This window comes from Panthera pardus, unplaced genomic scaffold (genome assembly GCF_024362965.1).
Source record: "Panthera pardus isolate Hobbes unplaced genomic scaffold, ASM2436296v1 HiC_scaffold_13, whole genome shotgun sequence".
Lineage (NCBI taxonomy): Eukaryota > Metazoa > Chordata > Mammalia > Carnivora > Felidae > Panthera > Panthera pardus.
This window is the reverse complement of record NW_026526688.1, coordinates 151585808-151607019: the sequence shown is the minus strand read 5'-3', so window position 1 is coordinate 151607019 and position 21212 is coordinate 151585808. Positions and strand designations below refer to the sequence as shown.

General features: G+C 34.7%; 1 long non-coding RNA gene across 2 annotated transcripts; it reads left to right on the top strand.

Annotated features, from left to right (window-relative positions):
• Positions 1 to 271: 271 nt before the first annotated feature.
• On the top strand, positions 272 to 20465 carry LOC109278343 (uncharacterized). Of its 2 annotated transcripts, none has more exons than XR_008421760.1 (3): positions 272 to 401; positions 11749 to 11906; positions 18834 to 20465. It is a non-coding gene; the product is annotated as an uncharacterized LOC109278343 (long non-coding RNA). The 2 variants fall into 2 exon arrangements; XR_008421761.1 differs by having other exon boundaries at positions 272 to 415.
• The last annotated feature ends 747 nt before the right edge of the window (positions 20466 to 21212 follow it).

The window sequence follows — 21212 nt, the reverse complement described above, 5'->3', positions numbered from 1 at the left end:
ATAATGTTAATATATAACTATTCAGTCTCCCAGACCTCTTATTTTGGAGGCAGTGGAAATAAATATGTGCTGTTAGAGCAGTGCTCTTTAACACAAACCTCTGGGTTTCTAGGAAGTGTGTGGCCATGGATATTGTAAAGGGAACAACTGTCTAGATCTTCAACTTTTATCTGTGCTTTTTCCTGAAATTAATCTACTCCTGGTCCTCAGTTTCCTTCCCAAACTCTCCTTTCACAATAACTCATTTCCCATTTTATTATAAAAGGGATATCTTTCATCTATCAATGAGACATTGCCACAGAAGGGGAAAAAAGAAACTAAAAAATCTCTAAAGAAGCAAACATAGAGACAAATGCAAAAGCTTGAGCCATTGAGGAGAGCCTTACAATAACAATGTGTCTGTAAGTATATTAAAGTAAGTACATCATGATGATCTACGGCCAAAATTTTGGTATGGTTATGAACGTGTGCATTATGTATGTATGTATGCATGCATGCATCTACCTTTATCATCTATAATTTTCTAGCTATCTTGATATTCAGAAATGAGAGAGTATAATAAATAAGTATATTAATATATTTACTTGAATTACGAAAGTAACATTTATTTTTTTTTAAATGTTTACTTATTTTTGAGAGAGAGAAAGAGACAGACCGGGAGTGGAAGAGGGGCAGAGAGAGAGGGAGACACAGAATCCAAAGCAGGCTCCAGGCTCTGAGCTGTCAGCACAAAGCCCAACATGGGGCTTGAACCCATAAACTGTGAGATCATGACCTGAGCCAAAGTCGGACACTCAGCTGACTGAGCCACCCAAGTGCCCCAATGGAAGAGTGACTTTTCTGACAGAAATTGTCTGAATTGGCTGATTATTTTAATGACAAGGCTTGCTTTCTCATTAAGTCAAACTGTGCATGTTTTCAGATACTGGATGACCTAGACTGGTAGCTCAAAATACTTTCACAAGGGGAGCCTGAGTGGCTCAGTAGGTTAGGCATCTGACTTTGGCTCAGAGTATGATCTTGCAGTCCATGAGTTCGAGCCCTGTGTCAGGCCTTGTGTTGACAGCTCAGAGCCTGGAGCCTGCTTTGGATTCTGTGTCTCCCTCTCTCTCTGCCTCTCCCCCTGCTCTCTCTCTCTCTCTTTCTTTCTCAAAAATAAACATTAAGAAATTAAAAAAATATTTTCACAAAATATACATAAACTATATTTGTAGTAACAGTATACTAAAAGCCAGAAATACATCCTTTGTACTTATGAAGCGAATACATTTTAAATGTATCACTCAGAGTTTGGTCAGGAAAACAGAAAGCACTCCATATATTTTAAGCAGGAATGAAATTAAAGAGCAAATTAGGTGCTTGCAAACCATTAAAAGGGATGGATGATGTAAAGGTCAGGAACACCTTCACCAGGTTTAAGAGTCACTCGTAGCTTTCAGAGAGTTAAGAAATTGCAAGAATCATAGGAAATCACAGCAGTGATTATAGTTTTCTACAGTATTAAGGATGCTGGTTTGCTGGGAAATGTCTTGGGCTTACTGAAAAACCTGTGGCTACTGCAGCCCAAATCTCTGCATTAGAAACAGTAATATGACCTCTGCCCTCTTAGGCTCTCTCAGTCTTGTGCAAATGGATCTCACTGGCAGAAGGCTGGTTCCTCAGGATTCTGCTGCCAAGAACTTTAAAACAAAATGTAATTCCAAAGCTTCCAGCCTCTCCAATGGAGCAGAGAGAATAAGAGGGGGCAGAGGCAGAAATGGTGCTCATTTGCTAACAGGCAATGTGGCACAACTGTTAAATTTTGAAATGTGAGTCATGTACTTCTTTTCCAAAAACCCTTTAAAGATTAAACAAACAAGAACGTTGAAGGCTAGTATTCTAGAGTGTCTTAATCAGCCTGGGCTGTGATAACGAAATACGATAGACTGGGTGGCTTAAACAACAGACATTTATTTCTCTCCAGTTTTGGAGGCTGGGAAGTCCAAGGTCAAGGTGCAGGCAGATTTCAATTCCTACTGAGAACCCTCCTCCTGGCTTGTAGCTGGCCACCTTCTCACTGTGCTCACATAGAGGAGCAACAGAGAACAGTCTGGTCTTTCTTATAAGGGCACTAAGCCCATCATGAGGGTCTTACTCTCAAGGCCTCCTCTAAACCCAATTACCTCCCAAAGACTCCACCTTCAAATACTATCACATTGGGAGGTAGGGCTTCAACATGTGAATTTTGGAGGGTCACAAATGTTCAGTCCATAACATAAGAGTATTCTCTAATTTTTTTTTGTAATGTTTATTTATTTTTGAGGCGGGGAGGTGGGGAGTGGCAGAGAGAGAGGGAGACACAGAATCTGAAGCAGGCCCCAGGCTCTGAACTGCCAGTACAGAGCCAGACAAGGGGCTCAGACTCATGGCTGTGAGATAATAACCTGAGCCAAAGCTGCACACTTAACCAACTGAACCACCCAGGCACCCCAGAGTATTCTCTACTTTCATTATCTACCACACTTCTGGTTTCTGCTATGTCCTCCCAAACATTATTTCAAGTTGACCATTTCCCCAATATTTTAATATCTGGCTCCCTGACATGACCTCCTGCTAAGTCCTTTAGTATCTAAAATGTTGTCTCAAATTCACACCTACCAAAATTATGTGCATGACCCTGAGCATTTTGAGTTGCTATTGCATGTCAAGGCACAGTTTCTTATTGCTTATGTCCAGGGATTTCTGCATGGAGTTACCAATACATGATATCATACTTTCTGATGTATATATATAATTTTAATTTGAATGCTATTTTTTAAAGTAACATGTTAAAATGGACTTTTCTGGTGTATAGTCTAAGATTTTTTTATGAGGTGAAATATACATAAAATTAACCACTTTAAGTGTGTAATTCAGTGGCATTTAGCACATTCAGAATAGTGTGCAACCATTTCTTGTGCTTTCAGATCATTTCATCATCCCAAAAGGAAGCCCCATACCCATTAAGCAGTCGCTTCCATTCTTCTCTTTCCCATCCCCTGGGAACCGCCAATCTATCTGCTTTCTGTCTGTATGGATTTAACTCTTCTAAATATTTCATTACATGGAATTATGGAATATATGGCATTTTATGTCTGGCTTCTTTCACTTAACATAATGTTTTCAGGTTTCATCCATATTGTAGTATGTATCAATACATCATTTTTTCTTTATGGCTGAATATTTCATATTTGGCTACACCACATTTTGTTAATTTATTCTGTTGATGGACAATTGGGTTGTTTCAAACTCTGGCTATGGGAATAGTGCTGCTATGAACATTCGTGTATCAGATATTGTGTTCATGTTGAGAGAACTGTCTGCTGTTTCTGAACTCCTTATAATTCTACACTGGATGCAGAAGCTGAGAGGGCCCTATCTTATAGATTTTAAAAATAAAATTTTTATAGATGAGAATAAAGCTACAAACCAGAGTCAAACCTGATAGATAATATTAGCTATAGCTTTATATCTGATCACCTTGGAATTATGAAGAAGGTGTTATTTAAGAATACCATTTTGTACAAAAACTTTTAGTAAGTTAATAAGTAAGGCCAACAGTGAAAAAAAAATAACACTAATTGAATGCTTAACATATACAAAGTACAGCACTAGATCCTTTGAGTTACTTATTCTTCACAATAAGCTATTATTATCCGAGGTCACTGAGGTAGAGGAAATTTAAATAAAATTTAAATAACTTACTCAAATGTCACAGCTAGTGAATGATGAATTCTAAATATGAATCCAGGGAAGATGGACCCAGAGACCAATTTCTTAAACATCGCACTTTTTTTTTCTGTTTTCCCACTAAAAGTCTCCATCTCTCCTCATTTAATCCTGTATTATAAAGCAGTGCTGATTTGATCTTATTTGGTTATTAGCTCTTGACTTCTTACACGGATTTCAGTTCTCCTTATCTCACAAACATCAAACCCCAAATTCTCTGCAGTGGCCTAAGAGTTCCTTTATGATCTGGCCCTTGACTGCGTCATTCCCTCTTCCATTCACATATTCTGCTCCTTAGCCTTTTGTGTTCTGTTTTCTCTGCCTAGAGAGAATTTACTTAATTTAAACCCTGTTCAACTGTCCCTTTCTCATAATGGCATTTCAGGTGGATGTTACTCAAATCACCAATCACTAATCTATCCTCTCACCTGCCTTATATTTCTTTTATAGCAATTATCACTACCTGATTTTATAAATTTGCAATCCTATGTGTCCCCTCTGCTCCCCCATCCCTCCTAGTAAGCTTCTTCAAGGGAGGGATGGTTATTTATTTGTTTGTTTTCTTTTCTTTTTTTAATATGAAATTTATTGTCAAATTGGTTTCCATACAACACCCAGTCCTCATCCCAACACATGCCCTCCTAGATACCCCTCACCCACCCACCCCTCCCTGCCACCCCCCATCAACCCTCAGTTTGTTCTCAGTTTTTAAGAGTCTCTTATGTTTTGGCTCCCTCCCTCTCTAACCTTTTTTTGATTGTTTGTTTTCTTTTGGCAGTGCATTCCTAGTGTCTGTTATCATGCCTGACACATGTAAGATATGCCCTAAAGATCTGATACTCTATGTCCCTTCCTCTCTCTCTCTGTCTCCTCTCTCTCTCTCAAAAAGAAATAAACAAACAAAAAAAGATTCTACTGTGAAGCTGAGGTAGAAAGGCTTATTCTTAATTTTTTACACTTTTGAAACTTTCTCTTTGAAATTGCATCAGAGGAGTTGTAACTTGCTACTCTGGTTCACTTAGAACTGGCTTTAAAATTTTTTTTTTAATGTTTATTATTTTTGAGAGTAGGAGAGACAGAGCGTGAGTGGGGGAGGGGCAGAGAGAGAGGGAGACACAGAATCCTAAGCAGGCTCCAGACTCTGAGCTGTCAGCACAGAGCCCCACAAGGGGCTCAAACCCATGAACGGTGATCATGACCTGAGCAGAAGTCGGATGCCTAAAAGACAGAGCCACCCAGTCTGGGTGCTGGAGCTGGCTTTAAGGGTAGTACATGATCTGCTTCAGGAAGCCAGGGTTTTGAAATTGGTGCACAAGTGCACTGGTCAAGTACATACAATTGTTCTCCTCATCATTGGTTGGCTTCTGGTTTTAATTATATGAGTCTTTCTTTTTTTGGCTTTTTGTTGTTTTTATTTTATTTTATTTTATTTTATTTTATTTCATTTATTTTTCTTATTCCTCTATTCATATATATTCTGATTTGTTTCTTTGTGAGAAGGAAGCACAGATGACTATTTTCCTCTGCATTACTTCTCTGTGTAACTTTTCTTCTTATCCTTTAAGGTAATCATAGCGACTTGGTCCTTAAAGTATAATGAGGGTCCTACTAAGTTCAGCCTATTTTGTTTAAAGGGATCCAACAAAGATTCTATTCCCATTTATCTCAAATAATAGAAGGAAAGCCTAATTTTATTTTTACTTACTCAAATATTGTCCATGAAGACATATTTCCAATGGTAGCATTTCTCTCCCCCCAAAGTTCGCCTGTGTATCTCTTGCACCAAAATAACTACAGGTTCTTGTTGCTAAGCTTCATCATGGACTTAGTGAATCACTAGCTCTGGATAATAGACCCAGAAATTGAACAAACTTCCTTGTGTATGTCTCTACTACACTAAGCTTGGGAATTATTGATCTATGGACATGTTACTATAAGATTTTAAACATATTTATTTTTTGGTATCTTACAAATTTGCAACATGATTTGCCAATATTCCTTACTTCCAATTGGAATTATTTTTTAAAAATGCATTTAGTCGATATTTGAAATCTACATGCCAAAAATCTACAAACCAAAATTTGTTGCTCTTATATGTACTTTTTTTTAGTTTTGAACTCAAAATACTCTATTTTCTCAGTGGTATATTGGATGGAACCTGCATAGATTTCATAATGTTTATTTAACATTTCTTCTCAAACTATTGCTATTTTCATCTTCACTATGTGGGGATATAGAACATATTTATGGTGCTTTATTGTATTGTTTGAGGCTACTAAACATATTTCCTGTGGAATGATAAATTGGTAGACATCAATCATTATTCATTGTAAAAAATTCAATATATCAATCAAGAAGATGATGTTCTTGTTTGGATGGTATAGACAAATTCCAAGAATAATCTTCCCTCATTTATCATCATCTTGAGAAAAATATTACACACTCCTATCTCTTATCCAATCTATAATATGTAGCATGTAAAATATATCTTCAATTTATTTAGATGCCTATATATGTCACATGTTTTGATATATTGAACTAATATCCTCTTTTTTATTCATAAACCTATGGCTTGGGAATTTTTGTATACATTTGATTGTTCTATTGAATAAATTTCATTCAGTCTCTTTTAATATGAGGTTAGCATTGCTGGAACACTCCTTTTTTTAACTTTCACTGGTATTGATATTAAAATTAGCAAACAATGGACATAAAGTTGTAACAACAAAGGCCACTTTCTGAGATTGTTTTGTTAATACCAAACATATCTAGCATTCTAAATAATATTAGTGGTCCCTGAGTTATGCTTTACCAAATATGTTAGGCATAAGCCTATTGATATAGCTTCAGACAACTATGGCTTGTCAATCCAACTTACTTAGAACGAATGTAGTCTTTTTCAGGCTCAGTTACTTGTAAGAGTATTGGCTATATCCTGGCTTGGGAATGTCAGATAGATAAAAGCAACAGAAATATTTGTCAACTACCTATGAGCTATCATAGAAAGTCGTTTTTCTACCTGAAAAAAGCAAGCAATTCTTTCTTTTTCTCTTAGTAGCTATAAAAATTATGCACAAGCTGCCCCCAACTATCCAGATATCATTGTCCCCTCCTTTCATAGAGGCAGAGATGTTCACCAACTCCCTGGACTCCCAGGGAGAGATTTAAGAGTTTCATGATGTTACATCCTCAGCATTCCTACTTTCTGAGTGGTAGAAAGCTTTTCTCTTCCAGCTGCAGAAATATTCTTCAATTAATTTGTCATCACATACTATTATTAAATTACATTATATTGCATTATAATATATTTGTTATATGATATTATTTATAAATTACTGTTGTGTCATGCCAGATTTTAATAGAAGTTTGATATATGAAAAAAAGCCCTGTGTTAAGAGTCAGCAGGTTCTGATGCTAATTCCATTTCTCTGGGAAAATGTTTTCACTTCTCTGAATAGTTGCCCTGTCTATCTTTCAAAACTTGTGTTTCAAAACAGAGTACTTATTTTATAGAACTATACAAAATAAATAATTAGATAATTTATAATGATATTATGTTATATTTTACTAATTAGACATTTGAAATATACATTTTAAGTTACTTCTGTGGCATTGAAACACCTTGAATTATCTCAAATGCCAGCTAGAATTGCATTTGGTTATCATGGACAGATCTATTTATATTTTACTAATTAGACATTTGAATTGTATATTTTAAGTTACTTCTGTGGCATTGAAACACCTTGAATTATCTTAAATGCCAGCTAGAATTGCATTCGGTTATCATGGACAGATCTACTTAACACAGATGTGGTTAGCATTTCAATCCTTATAGATTTAACTTAACAGTTCAGTGATGTTTTATGAACTGAGTTTCCTTATATATCTATGATTCAATCAACCTCAAGGATCTGAAAAGTGCTTTTGAAATTTAACATAAAGCCTTTCATACTGACCCTTGAGTAAGACACACAATTTAAGAGCGTTAGTTCACATGAATAAAACCTAGTCCATAATGAATATCTCTAAGATAAATTTCCTGTCTCTTTTATGCTAATCAGCCCCCAAAAAGAAGAAAAAATAGATGTCCCCACATCATACCAAAATAAACCATATTTAAGTTAGTATTATGGTAAATACTTAAAAATGAGTCTTCAGGCTGTAACAGTATAAGCAACATTTACTATGTTAATCACAATCATGTTTAAAATTATGTGAAAAAAAAAAAGATTGCAAAGGCTTGTTACCTATTGTGGTACATGAAATAAAGTGGTTACTTCATAACTTGATTTTGAAATTCAAAGAGAAGAAGGAAGAAAGTTTTAATATGTAGGGCTTTAAAAGGAGATAGTGTGGTGTCAACACAAGCAGAAGTATACAGGGAGAGCCCAGGGGAATGCAAAACAATAAGCTAATTAGAGAGGAATTTGTACTCTTGTCATGAGGGTAGGGGGAGAGACAGATGGAAAAAGCCCCATCAGGTGAAACAACTCCAGATAAAAACATATGCACAGTAGCCTGCATGTATCCTATCTTGGACAGGCTTGTCTTGTTTTCCCCAGGAAAGCTATTGTAGGGGATTCAGCATAGCCAGGCCACTCTACAGGAAAAACAAAAAGATACAACATATGTACTATCACCTTGTTGAAGATGGTTAATTTAGACAATTAGTAATTACTTGTTTCATTTTGCTACTAATTTTTCTACATAACTGTTAGATATAAAGAAAGTCTTCAAATTAACAAATAAAGTTGCTATGAAATTGTTACCTAATAAGATCTACTTTTAACAGAGGAACAATATATGGAACTAATAATTTTTCATTCTACTTGTAGAAAACTAAGTTTTCTGTATTATATTACAAATAACTTATAAGGGCTTATGCAGATTTAAAATCAAAACTAAATATAATCACCCTGATCACTTATAAAATTCCCTAAGACCATTTTGCCTGTTTCCCACAGGTAATGAGGGTCTTTATTAAAAAATAGTGAGAAGAGTGCTAAATATTCATGTTTCACCTTTTAATTATTATTTATAGTTTTAATCTACCCCATAGGTTGGCAAACTTTTTCTGTAAAGGGTAAAATAGTAAATATTTTAGGCTTTGAGGGACATTTGATCTTTGTTACAACTACTAAACTTTGTCACTGAAGCATAAGAAGAGTCATAAACAGAATGGTAAATGATTGAGCATGGCTGTGTTCCAATAAAACTTTATTTACAAAAACAGATGGAGGGCTGGATTTGGTTGTGAGCTGTCATTTACTACTACCAAATATATAGAGAATTTGAATTAATAATATGAAAGACAGCTGCATTTCTTTCTGCAAATTTTACATTTATAAAAGAATTCTCTGAGCCTTAAAGTTATTCTGTTAGACTACTTTCTCTGCTAGACTATGAATTCTTTTACAGTAAGGACCTTGTAATATTCAAGGTGTGTGTATTATATATATATATATATATATATATATATATATATATATATATATATGTGTGTGTGTGTGTGTGTATTATATATATATGTATATATATACATATATATATAATGACTTGGATGAGAGTCTTTATTTCATTGAAAAACATTTTCCATTTTAGAAGTTTCTAAAAGTTTCTCTTTTCAGATAGTATCTCAAGGCTCAAAGATTTTTAACAATTTGAATAATGAGCATGAGACACATAACTGAAGAAGTTATAGTCTTTTTCCATCATTTTGAATAAATACTTTTATCAACTTCTCTACAAGGTGTATTGATTAAGCTTTATCTAGACCAAACTTTTAATTTATAATTTTTACCATAGCTGGGGCGATGTTATCTCCTGTAGACTCAAGACTTCTAGCTTCAGCCATGCAACACACAATCTTTAGGCTCCACAAATGGTTTTGTCGCTGGTCCAGTCCTCTGTATTATTTCTCAAATAATGACTTAGGAAGTGAAGTTATCTCCACGGGCTTTCATTCTTATTAAATTTTCTATTTAATTTTTTTCTGGTGAACTTCTGTCCTCAACCCGAACCACTATACCTTCTTTTTATGATTTATTCTCCATAGTATGGAAGTCTTCACTTGTACTTTACTATCCTTTTATGGGGTGTCCAGTTTCTGAAACTTGAGTTGTCCTGTGAAGATGCGTTAATCCTGGGTAACATGCGTCTATTGGGATTGCTGTGATTTTACCTAAAATTCCTTATTACTAACTTATTTGTTCCTGTATCATCTGAAGATTGTTTTTTATTGGTCATATCTTCTCCCATGTCAAGCACTAGAACTGGTTCAGCTGTGGAGTATTTGTTTGACTCCATTGGACCATTCCAGTGATAAGTGCTGATCTCTTGTTGAAATATTTATTCAAAGCATAACAACTTTGGCATTACAAAAAACAGAATTTTATATTAACTTAATTTCCTACAACTTTATGGTACACTTTTCCCCCTAGCCATGGAAAATTTGAATCACTTGACATATTTAGAATTAATAAACCAGATTTTTCTTTAAATGTTTTTTTAAACCAGCTCTGATTATATTTTCTACCAGTTAATACCAACATTTCACCACTTACATATGGTTTTAAAATACATTAAAACTAAAGATGAAAGGACAAATACACTATTTATGATATAGAAACTAATAGCAATAATATTCATCCTCATTTCTTATTTCTCTGCTAAAATAAAGTTTCTGTTGTTGCTACAAATATAAAACAGCTCACATTTCCTATGCTGTTTCAAATTACATAAATTTTATTCATATATACATTCATTTAATGGGGATACTTTAGGCTTAATTGAGATCAAGTAAAACAGACTCAGTATGCTGAAAGAAGTTGAATTAAAGTATAAGAAATGTAGGGGCACCTGTGTGGCTCAGTTGGTTAAACTTCCAACTCTTGATTTCAGCTCAGGTCACAAACTCACATTTCATGAGTTCAAGCTCTGCATCAGGCTCTGCACTGGCAGCGAGAAGCCTGCTTGGAATTCTCTTTCTCTCTCTCTCTCTGCCTCTCCCCGGCTTTCTCTCTCTCTCTCTCTCAAAATAAAAGAATAAACATTAAAAATTTTTTTTTTCAGTGTAAGAAGTGTAGTTCAAATGGAATCCACAATAGACAAGTCAAGTTATCAGGACTTGGTTACTAGGATGAATTAGGAGCAAAATCATCTTGGTACTGGAACCATGATTTGTGGGACAGGAGCCAATTAAATATATCTTACCTTTAGTTGGAATTAGTTCTGGGTAATGTATAGGTTTTGAGTCTGCTGTTTGATAGAATTAGAATACAGTCCAATTTGAACATATTCTGCATATATCAAACTTGGGAAGTGTGGGGTTTTTTTTAACCTTATCCATGCCTTAGTGTCTAGCTACACAAAAGGGAAAAATAATAGAACATACATTTCAGTCTCTGAAACTTTACTAAACTCAGTATTGCCCTATTAAGATTTCTGTTGCTGGACTACATGTAGGCGTTGGAATTTTGCGAATTGACTTGAAATTACTTATTGATAATATGAGACTAAGATTCCATGAGATGATGAATGTATAGCCCTTACCAAAGTACCTGGATCATTGTAAGTGTTAAAGAGTTTTAATTCCAAATATTATTCTTACCAACCAATGTTTCTGTAGGGAGGTCTGGTGAGTAACTAGAAAGATCTATTTTGTAATGAATAGTTGAATGCTTCTTGCAAAAATCCTCTTACAGTTTTCTGCTTTCAAAAGTATCTTGGATGAAAATGTGCTAAGATAATTATTTATTTAATAAAATACTTATATATTCATACAGTTTTCCAAGGTATGAATGTATGCCCAGGTTCTGGGGGGAAATGGATTGGTTTAGCCACCTGTAGAGGAATCCACTGTAATAAAAAGGTTAGTAATAGAATTGGGGCATCTTCCAAGTGATCATTAAGAACCTCAAGGTCTGACTCAAGTCATTACCAAGGAAGTACACTTTGTAAGGACCTTATTTTAAGCATGTATTTTTTAATTTATTTTAATAGGTACAAAAGAACATATAGCAGAAAGTTCATGCTTCACTCATTAAATTGAAAAAGAGAAGGAGGAGGAGGAAAAGCAGAAGGTAAAGAAAAAAGAAAGGACAAGGAGGACGAGGATATGAGGGGTAAGAAGAGGAAGAAGATAAACCACATTACTACCAGTAAGAACAAGAAAGGAAAAGACCCTTGTCAGTGGGATTTCAGCAGAGTTTAAGAGTCTCTTCTGAATAATCATAAGTACTCGTTCTTTCTGACAAAATCCCCATGATTTTTTTGAACAAACTCTAACGCTGTGTTAATGGTTAAAGTACCTTCTGATATTGATTTGGTTTCTCAAAAGGATTTTCCTACATAGAAAGCATAGTATAAATTAGGTACAAAATAATGTGATCTGTTGTGATGATCTTTTGATGTGTCAGCTTGGCTAGGCTACAGTCCCCTGTTATTGAATTAAAAACTAATCTATGATATTGTTGTGAAGGTGTTTTGTATACAAAATTAAAGTCTGTAACCAGTGTACTTTAAATAGGGATATATCCAAATAATCTGGGTGAGCCTGATTCAATTAGCTGAAAGCCTTTAAAAGCAGAGCTGAGGCTTCTCCGATGAAGAAGAAATTCAGCAGGTGGGTATCAGCTTCAGTTGCCTGACAGTTTCAGTCTGCTCTTCTTGCTGGCCTGGCCTATAGAGATTGGGATTTCCTGGACAGTCCTCACAATTGTGCAAGCTAATTCCTTGCACTAATCTCTCAGTCTGTATCTCTGTTTCTCTGGTTGAACCCCAATACATCTGTGTAGCATATCTATCGTTATCTTATTAAATCAGCTGTGTGGGTTGTATTTCAATTAGTTAGGAAATGTATTCCAGAGAAACTATTTAAACCCATGTACTTCAGAGCCACCGTAGAAACAATGGCTCAAACTTAACATTTATTTTCATTCCCTTTATGTACTTCTGTCTTTATCATCTGTCTAATCAGCTTAATCTAACAGGGTGAAAGCAGGTTGCAACTCAAATATGTCCAAATACATATGACTTGCACTTATTAGTACGTATTTCAAGTTCACTTCATGTAGTAAGTCATCTTAAAAAACACGCTTTGGTAATAAGATATGTATTATATATACCTATATATATATATATATATGATATTTATATATATACATATATTCTATGTATGTGTGCAGATAGATAGTTAACTCTACTTTTCTCCGTATGTTATCCTATTTCCTTGTTTCTCTTTAGAGCAAAAGACCTTGCAATAGAAGTCTCTATTTTCTACAATTCTCTTTCTTTTTTTTATGTTTTATTTTTTGGATAACTTTCATAAGATTTTTATGAAAATATTTTTCCAAAATCACTGTAATTAAGAACATAAGTAACCTCCACTTTGATAAATACAACAGTTAATTCTCAGTCCTTATTTTACTTCAATAATTAATGAAAAGTAAAAAGTTGATGGCAAATGGCCACCAAGTATTTGAATAAATATTTTGACTCACAACATTTTTAAAAAAGCAATTACAAACACAATAAACGTTTTTTCTACTTCTTATATGAGCAAACCTTTTTATTATTTCAATGGTAGTTCCCATTTTTCACAGGGGTACATAATGGGTGTGCAGTAACTATCACTGCCTGACATGATAAATGAATGAGTGAGTGAATTTTATAGCAATGTATCCTACAGATAGCCATTTAAATTTTAGAGCCCTTTCTAAAAGTAATTAAAATGAAGAAATGAGGACACTTAAAATGTTTAGAATTTTTAATCTGAACTTAATAAAGTTCATTGAAACATTTTAAAAAGCAAAAAGAAAGTAATTAAATAAAATTTCTAATATACTCAGTGAAGGGTGACATTAGGTCGAAAATATACCAGTGAACAACAGCAGTTGTCAGGTAGGAATAAACTTCCAATGGTTCAGGAACTAAAGGAAGTCTACAGTAGCTGGGAAACAGCATTCAATGGGAAGAGTGTTATAAAGTGAGACCGATCATGAAGGGTTTATAACCCATTTTTAGGCACTGAAATTTACCTGAAAAGCAATGAGAAGCCATTGAAGAATTCTTAAGTTGAGGATTAAGAAATAAAATTTTGATTTTGCAAGCATCATTCTGGTTCCTGTGAAGAGAATAGATTGTAGAAGATGGAAGGGAGGCCAAAGGGAGACCAGAAAGAAGGTGCTGCAAGTTTCCAGAAGTGTAGCATCATTTTTTCTCACCAATATCTGTGCAAAATAAAAGAAAAATACAAAATAAAAGAAATGGGACTTGCATGGGACTGTTTCTGGACAATACTCAGGTGCATATATCTTTCCCAGGTTAGATACATTTAATTTCTGATTTGAAATCCTCTAGGGATTTTTTTTTTCTATAGTAATTGAGGAAGCTTACTGTAATCATGGTTCTCCAAAAAGATAGAGGGTATATAGAAAGATATTTGTTATGAGGGATTGGCTCACATAATTGTGGAGGCTGAGAAATCCCACAATGTGCCATCTTCATACTGGAGAAACAGGAAAGCTAGGTTGTAGTTCTAGTCCAAATCTGAAGATGTGAGGACCGGGGCAGGGGCCAATGATGGAAGTTCCTCCCTGAGTCTGGAAGGCCTGAAATCCAGGAATTCTGATGTCCAAGGGCAGGAGAAGATGGGTGTCCTAACAAAAGTAGACAGCAAATTTGCACTTTTTCTGCCTTTTTGTTCTATTCAGGCCCTCCCTTAAAAGACTGGATGACACTTACCCACAATGGTAAAGGATATCTTCTTTACCCGGTCTACCAATTCAAATGCTACTCTCTTCCAGAAACACCCTCACAGACACACTCAGAAAGCAATGTTTTACCAGCTGTCTAGACCTCCCTTAACCTAGTCAAGTGGACATATAAAAATCAGCCACCCCAAAAGCCAATCACTAAGATGATGGAGCCACAAGACAGAAGCATACTGAATCAGTAATTTGTGGCATAAAGCAGTTGGCTGACAGAGTTACCTATTTTGCATTAGCAAGAAATAAATCTTTGTTGTGTCCAGCCACTGACCTTTGGGTATAGTTAGATAAATTAGCCTATCTTAACTAAAACATCAGGTGGGTGAAGATGCTGGTTTTCATTTGGATGGAAATGGAAAATCATGGGAATAGATGAAACAATTTAGGGAGACAGTTCAGAGAGAGGAGAAGGGACAGGGGCCCAGCCCAGGGAATTCCTGTGAAGAGGAAACTCCAATGCCACATGTGGCAGGTACTTATGTGAGTAAATAAAGCAGACACTGTGATAAGAACTAAAAATAATGATATTCATCTAAATTTGATACTTAGTATGCTGACATTTATGTTTAATAGAAAAATAGGCCCAAGATACCCAGTTTTTGAGAATTCCAGTTTTTCAAGAAATACACATTTTTAAATTTGAACACTCTTAGTTTTTAAAAGTGGCCAATTTATCTTATTAAAAATTAAAAAAAAAAGTCAGTCCATTGTATTAGACAAACTTGGTGTCCTGGCCAAATAACACCTGTGGACCTCGCCTATACTCATATCATCATCTGAATATATTCAAATTTTATTTTCCCTAAATACACGGATACACAAGCATATGCGCACACACAAGCATACGCGCACGCGCGCGCACACACACACACACACACACACACCCTAATTTTTGACTTTAAGCGAATTCTGCTTTTTATTTTGTATAAGTTGTCATGGAAAAGGAAAATAGAATAAAAAGAGAGAGAGAGAGAGAAAGAAAATCAAAAGCAGGCATTGTATATGGATAAGTGATCAGAAAGAATGAATCTCCTTAAGGTTCTGCTGCTCTTAAACACAGCCTAACCAGCAGGACAGAGAAGAGGACGATCTGATGCCAGTAATGATAACTTCCCAATATTAAAGATGTGATAACTTGAATTCTGGAAATGTTACATAAATATAATTTATCTGCTTAAAATAGACTGTTTGTTCAGATTACTCACACTGAGTGTCTGTGTGTGTGAATGTAACTGCTCCATCATGGGTAGGTAGTTATTTTAGCGTATTATTGGAGGAGAATTAAGAGGCAGAACCTTACTCTCAGCGGCAATGTATCAAATTAAAGATATTGTTAAAAGTGGTTTAAACAGAAATATATTGCTATTGAAATAAACATTCAAAATGTTTCCTTTAGATTCCTTTAGAATGTTTCCTTTAGATTGGCATAAGTCCATGGTAGAGTAAAAGATTGCAGCAGTGGAAGACGGACAGAAGGAAATGGCTCGTCCAGCACAGACAAAAAGGAATGTGAAACAGCAGCTGAGAGTCATGAAGGATGGAATGGGAACCTCCAAAAAATGGAACAATGCTTCCAGAAAAAAAAGAAGAAGAAAAGGAAGAATAGGGGGAATGGAGGAGAGGCAAGATTCAAATTGAAAATTGCTGACAATTTTCCTAAAATAGAAGATCTAAATTCTCAAATGGTCTCACCCTCTTGAGTGCCAACTAAAATAAATATTACTTAAGTAATCCACAGCTCAATACAAGTTAGTGGACATAAGAAATCATTACAAAGAAAGACAAAACCCTAAAAGGAAAAACAAAGTATGCTACAAAGTTTGGCGATGAGAAAAGATTAAGAGAAAAAAGAAGGCGGCGGGGGGAAGTAATTGAAATAATCAGGTTAGAAATACACTGTTTTACGTCAAAGTTATAGAACGTATGGATCACTTGCTATGATTTCCCACCATTATTCCAATGGCAGACTTTGCTAGTCAGTCATAGTGCACTTCCCTTGAGCTAAAGTGTGTCCCAGGCACTTATCCCCACGTTGTGCTTGGCATTTGCGATGAGTCATGGTTGCTATTCCTGAGCAGCCAAAAGAAAGTATGGACCATGGCAGATTATAGGCAGTCACAACAAAAAGTTTCACCTTTCTGCAAAAAGAGTATCTTCCTTCTGTCTTGCATGGCCACTCACACGGGTTTCATGGCCGAGTGACATGTGTGTTTCTTCGTGGCAGGATTTTCCAGCTGTAGGGTAGACTCACTCAACTGTAACCAAAATCCTCACTCAGCCTCCTTCCCCTCTCTCAGTTATTGGGCATCAGGGCTTTTCATCTTTCCCTTATGTTTATGGTCTAGCTCTTCGGAAGAAAAATATCTTACTTGTATATTTTTTCAGTACTGTATTAGTATGGTATGTCTAACAGGTTTTCCCAGTGTACAGCACAGATGCAGTTTTATCCTAATTTTATGCCATGTCCATTTCACACAAATGTACAGATGAGGAGAAATGTTGCCATTTCCCTTGAAAGTTCTGCTAATCTCTACTTTTGATATGCCCAAACTATGCAAGGTTTTCTCTGGTGTTCAATGTTGAAATAAATTTTATTGTAAATCCTAAAACTACTCGGACTATGGTATCATATTACAATATTTCTCACCTATTTCCATCAAAGTAGTTCTTATGACAGGGAAGAAGGAATGCTTACCTCCAGTTATTTGGAGGTAGAGCCTAACAACCTTGATGAAAAAAACAGTTTTTTTTTTAAATTACAAGGACTTTAAAAAAAAAGTTTATTTATTTTTGAGAGAGAGAGAGAGAGAGTACAAGCAGGAGAGGGACAGAGAGAGAGAGACAGAGAGAGAGAGAGAGAGAGAGAGAGAGAATCCTAAGTAGCCTCCATGCTGTCAGTACAGAGCCCCAGGCAGAGCTCAATCATGAAGTATGACATCATGACCTGAACTGAAATCAAGAGTCCAATGCTTAACTGCCTGAGCCACTGAGGGGCCCCTTAATTATAAGTTTTATCACACAAAGTATGAAATACGTGTTTATTCTTAAATGACAATAATAAAAATAATCTCAATTTTATGGAAAGACATGATGATTCTTTCAGAAAAATCCCTGAAATTGTCATTGCTGCTATCAAGTTCACATTATTTTAATATAAATTTTATTTCTCTTCTCATCACTACTATGATAGGATAAAAACTAATGGTAAAGTATGTCAAAGCACCTGGGCTTCAGTAACAACAAAACAAAATCAACTAATTCTGTGAGTGGTACAGCAATTATTGTTTTCAGAATACGTTTCTTAATTTATGAAGAATGTGTAACACAAGTACATATATAGGCTATCTACAAACATAATGCAAAATAATGAATACTCAACAGATCCCTTCACAATTGTGTGAACAGTGGACACAGAACAGTTGGCAAGGAATGTAAATTGAGATTGCCGAATACCATTTTCCAAGGTAAATGAGAAATCTCTCTTCTAATAGAACATATTTTATGTGTTATGTATTTTATGTGCCCTCTATTTTTTTTTCAAATCTAGAAAAACATTTATTTTCAATATTAAACCTAATGTCTGTGTGTGCCCTCTATTCTTAATTTACATTTAGTAGCAGCATTTGGAAGTAAACCATCAACATATATGATTCATTTACACGGACCATGGAAACAAATCCTTAAATGATGTGCTTTTTTGATTTGTAACTGATTTATTATGCCTTTTATATGGTCTGTTTATTTTACTCTTCAATCTGTCCTTCAGTTTGAAACCATAATTATTTCTTAAAAAAAAAATAATGGAATGAGTTAGAAGTTCTAACCTTGTTCTGCTGTGGGGTATGTGTGAGTGTGCATGTGTATGTGTTTTCTGTGATCCATATGTAGTCTGAAACAAAGAAAGTGGAGGTTTAGATGTTTAATTTGTGTTCTTATTCGAATTTCAAGATTTGAAAAAATTAAATTTTAGAGGCAACAGTGTGAAAAAAAAATGATTGACCTAGAGGTCTTCTATCACTAACTGCATAATTTGACAAAATTATTTGATCTAAATTCACACCTATAATGTGATTGGAAGATAAGCTTTGTTTTCCTTCCAGAACTAAAGTTCTATTTCTTGATATAATCATATTCTGTGGCACTGACAATATTTCAGCAGCCTGATGACTTATAGTACATTGTCTCAGGGAATGTAAATCATCAAAAGAATTTTACAAAACGATTTCTGGCAATTTTTACTGCTTATTGAAAAGTTCTTGATGGTTGAGTTCATCAAAAGTGACAACTAACAATTAATTGCATTTTTTCTCACTACAGATTTGAAGAAAAATACTGACTACAACCAGCATTTAAGACCCCAGGAAACGTCACTGTTTTTTCTTCAGAGAGCATAGGATTTGGATCTACCAAAGCAGCATGGATTAATATCTTGATATATACATTTAATGGAATATATGAAAGTATAAAGCCAGCCCACACAATAATAGTTAAGTAGTTGTTGCCCAGTTGAAGTCTTCAACAATACTTTGAGTCACCTTTTTTTTTTTTTAAATAGAATTTAAAAGCACAAAAAAACTCTTAAGCTTATTCAGTATTATTTCAACTTTATTTCATTTACTAAAGTCCTTTGACCGACAATTAGGAAATTTTAAGAAAATTGTTTTCCAAACGTTAAAATGTAAACGGTAATTTTTCCCAGTACATGACGATAACACATCATTAGAATTCACACATTGGTTTAGAATTTAATGACTTAACTTTAATGATATGGGCTGATCTAGTGGCTAAAGTTGGTGTCCTTTATTTAAAGGTGATTATTGAAAGAACTGAAGATTCTGGATATTTGTTTTCAGGATGGGCTGCAGGCATTTTGCAGAGCCATACGCATTGAAATGGAAATATGAGCTGGAATTAAATATTAGTAAATGAATATTTACTGAAATGGAATGTTAGTAAAATCCAACTTTACTTTCATTTCGAGCCGAGTTTCAAAGACAAAAGGAAATTTGTAAATGGTGCTATAAATAAATTTCTACACAATTTGTCATAGCAAAAAGATAGGAATAATAAGATCTAATGAAACTGAATAACATTAGCATTATTGTCAACTGTTAGGTCTATGGATGAAAGTGCAAAATGACAGATAAAGATAACAAAAAGCCTAATTAAATCAAGTGTTAATTCATGTGTTGTGGGTGGTTTCCTTCTTGTGACCTATAATTGTATTGAAAGATGGTGATTTATAAATGCAAATCTCCATTGTTTTCAAAACCCCTTTAGGCAATGTCTTGATTTGTTTTGTCTTCTCTGCCCCTCCCTTCTTCACCCAACATGCACACATGCTAGCACACTCACTCACTCACAAGTACATACACATATGTACACACGGAATCTTACAACCAGCCAGGGTGCAGCCAACATATCTGTCTTATCACATATCCTTCATTTCTGCATTGGTATCAGAAATGAAGCTTCACTAAGAACAGATGAGAAAATTCAAATTAAAAAAAAAAAGAGAGAGACAAAACAACAAATAACAAATACAAAGGTTATAGATGTTAAAAGTAGTTTAGCAAAGTATATTTCCCTATCCCTTTTTTTAAACTCTTACATTTTTTGTTGCGACTATATTTATTGCTAGAAATAAATATTCTGTTATATCTCAATTATATCTCAATAAAGCTGGTATACAAAGAAATAAAGATTCTAGTTTCTCTTTCAGTTGTTTAACAAGTTTGGAGGGGTACCTGGGTGGCTCAGTTGGTTAAGCCTCCCGCTTCCGCTCAGGTCATGATCTAACTAAAGGCTCATGAGTTTCAGCCCCACATCAGGCTCTGTGCTGACAGCTCAGAGCCTGGAGGCTGCTTCAGATTCTATGTCTCCCTTTTTCTCTGCCCCCTCCCCCCCTACTCATGCTCTCTCTCTCTCTCTCTCTCTCTCTCTCAATAAATAAATAAATAAATAAATAAATAAATAAATAAACATTAAAAAAAATTAAAGTTTGGAAATGCAAACTTTTAAAAATTATTTTTAAGAATTTTTTCTCAATAGCACTTAGGAGATGCAGCTCTCTCTCTCTCTCTCTCTCTCTTTCTTTCTCTTTTGTTCTATTTCTTATAGTAATGATTGAATTATAGAATTTCAAAAAGCCACAGAAAAAAGCAATAGATAACTCAAATATACCTCTGGGTTAAATCTATTGTCACCATTTGGTGAACATCATTAAGACAGTTCTCTATACATAGAGGAGGCTGGCTATATATGCATGCATGCATGAATGTATGGATGGAGAATAAATAGACAGATACATTTTAAGGTAAGAGCATACTTTAAAAGATATTTAAGAATCATTAAATGAAAGTAATTCATCTTTCCTAGAATGAAAGTATTAGGGCTGAGTGTTATTTTCTAGTCGATTTTCTTCAATCTGAGCTGTAGAATATTTTCTTCCATTGCAGGAAGGAAAAACCTATTTTGGGTTGAGTATAGCTTTCAAAAATTCCAGGGTGGGGACGTACAGATTATATTATAGAGAACTGCCTAATTCCTGAAGTTAGGCAATGCTATAACCCTGCCAGCCTTTCTGTACTGGTTTAGAAGCTATCATATATATGCATGTATACATATACTTACATACATATATATATATATATATATATATATATATATACATACACACACACAAATATATATATA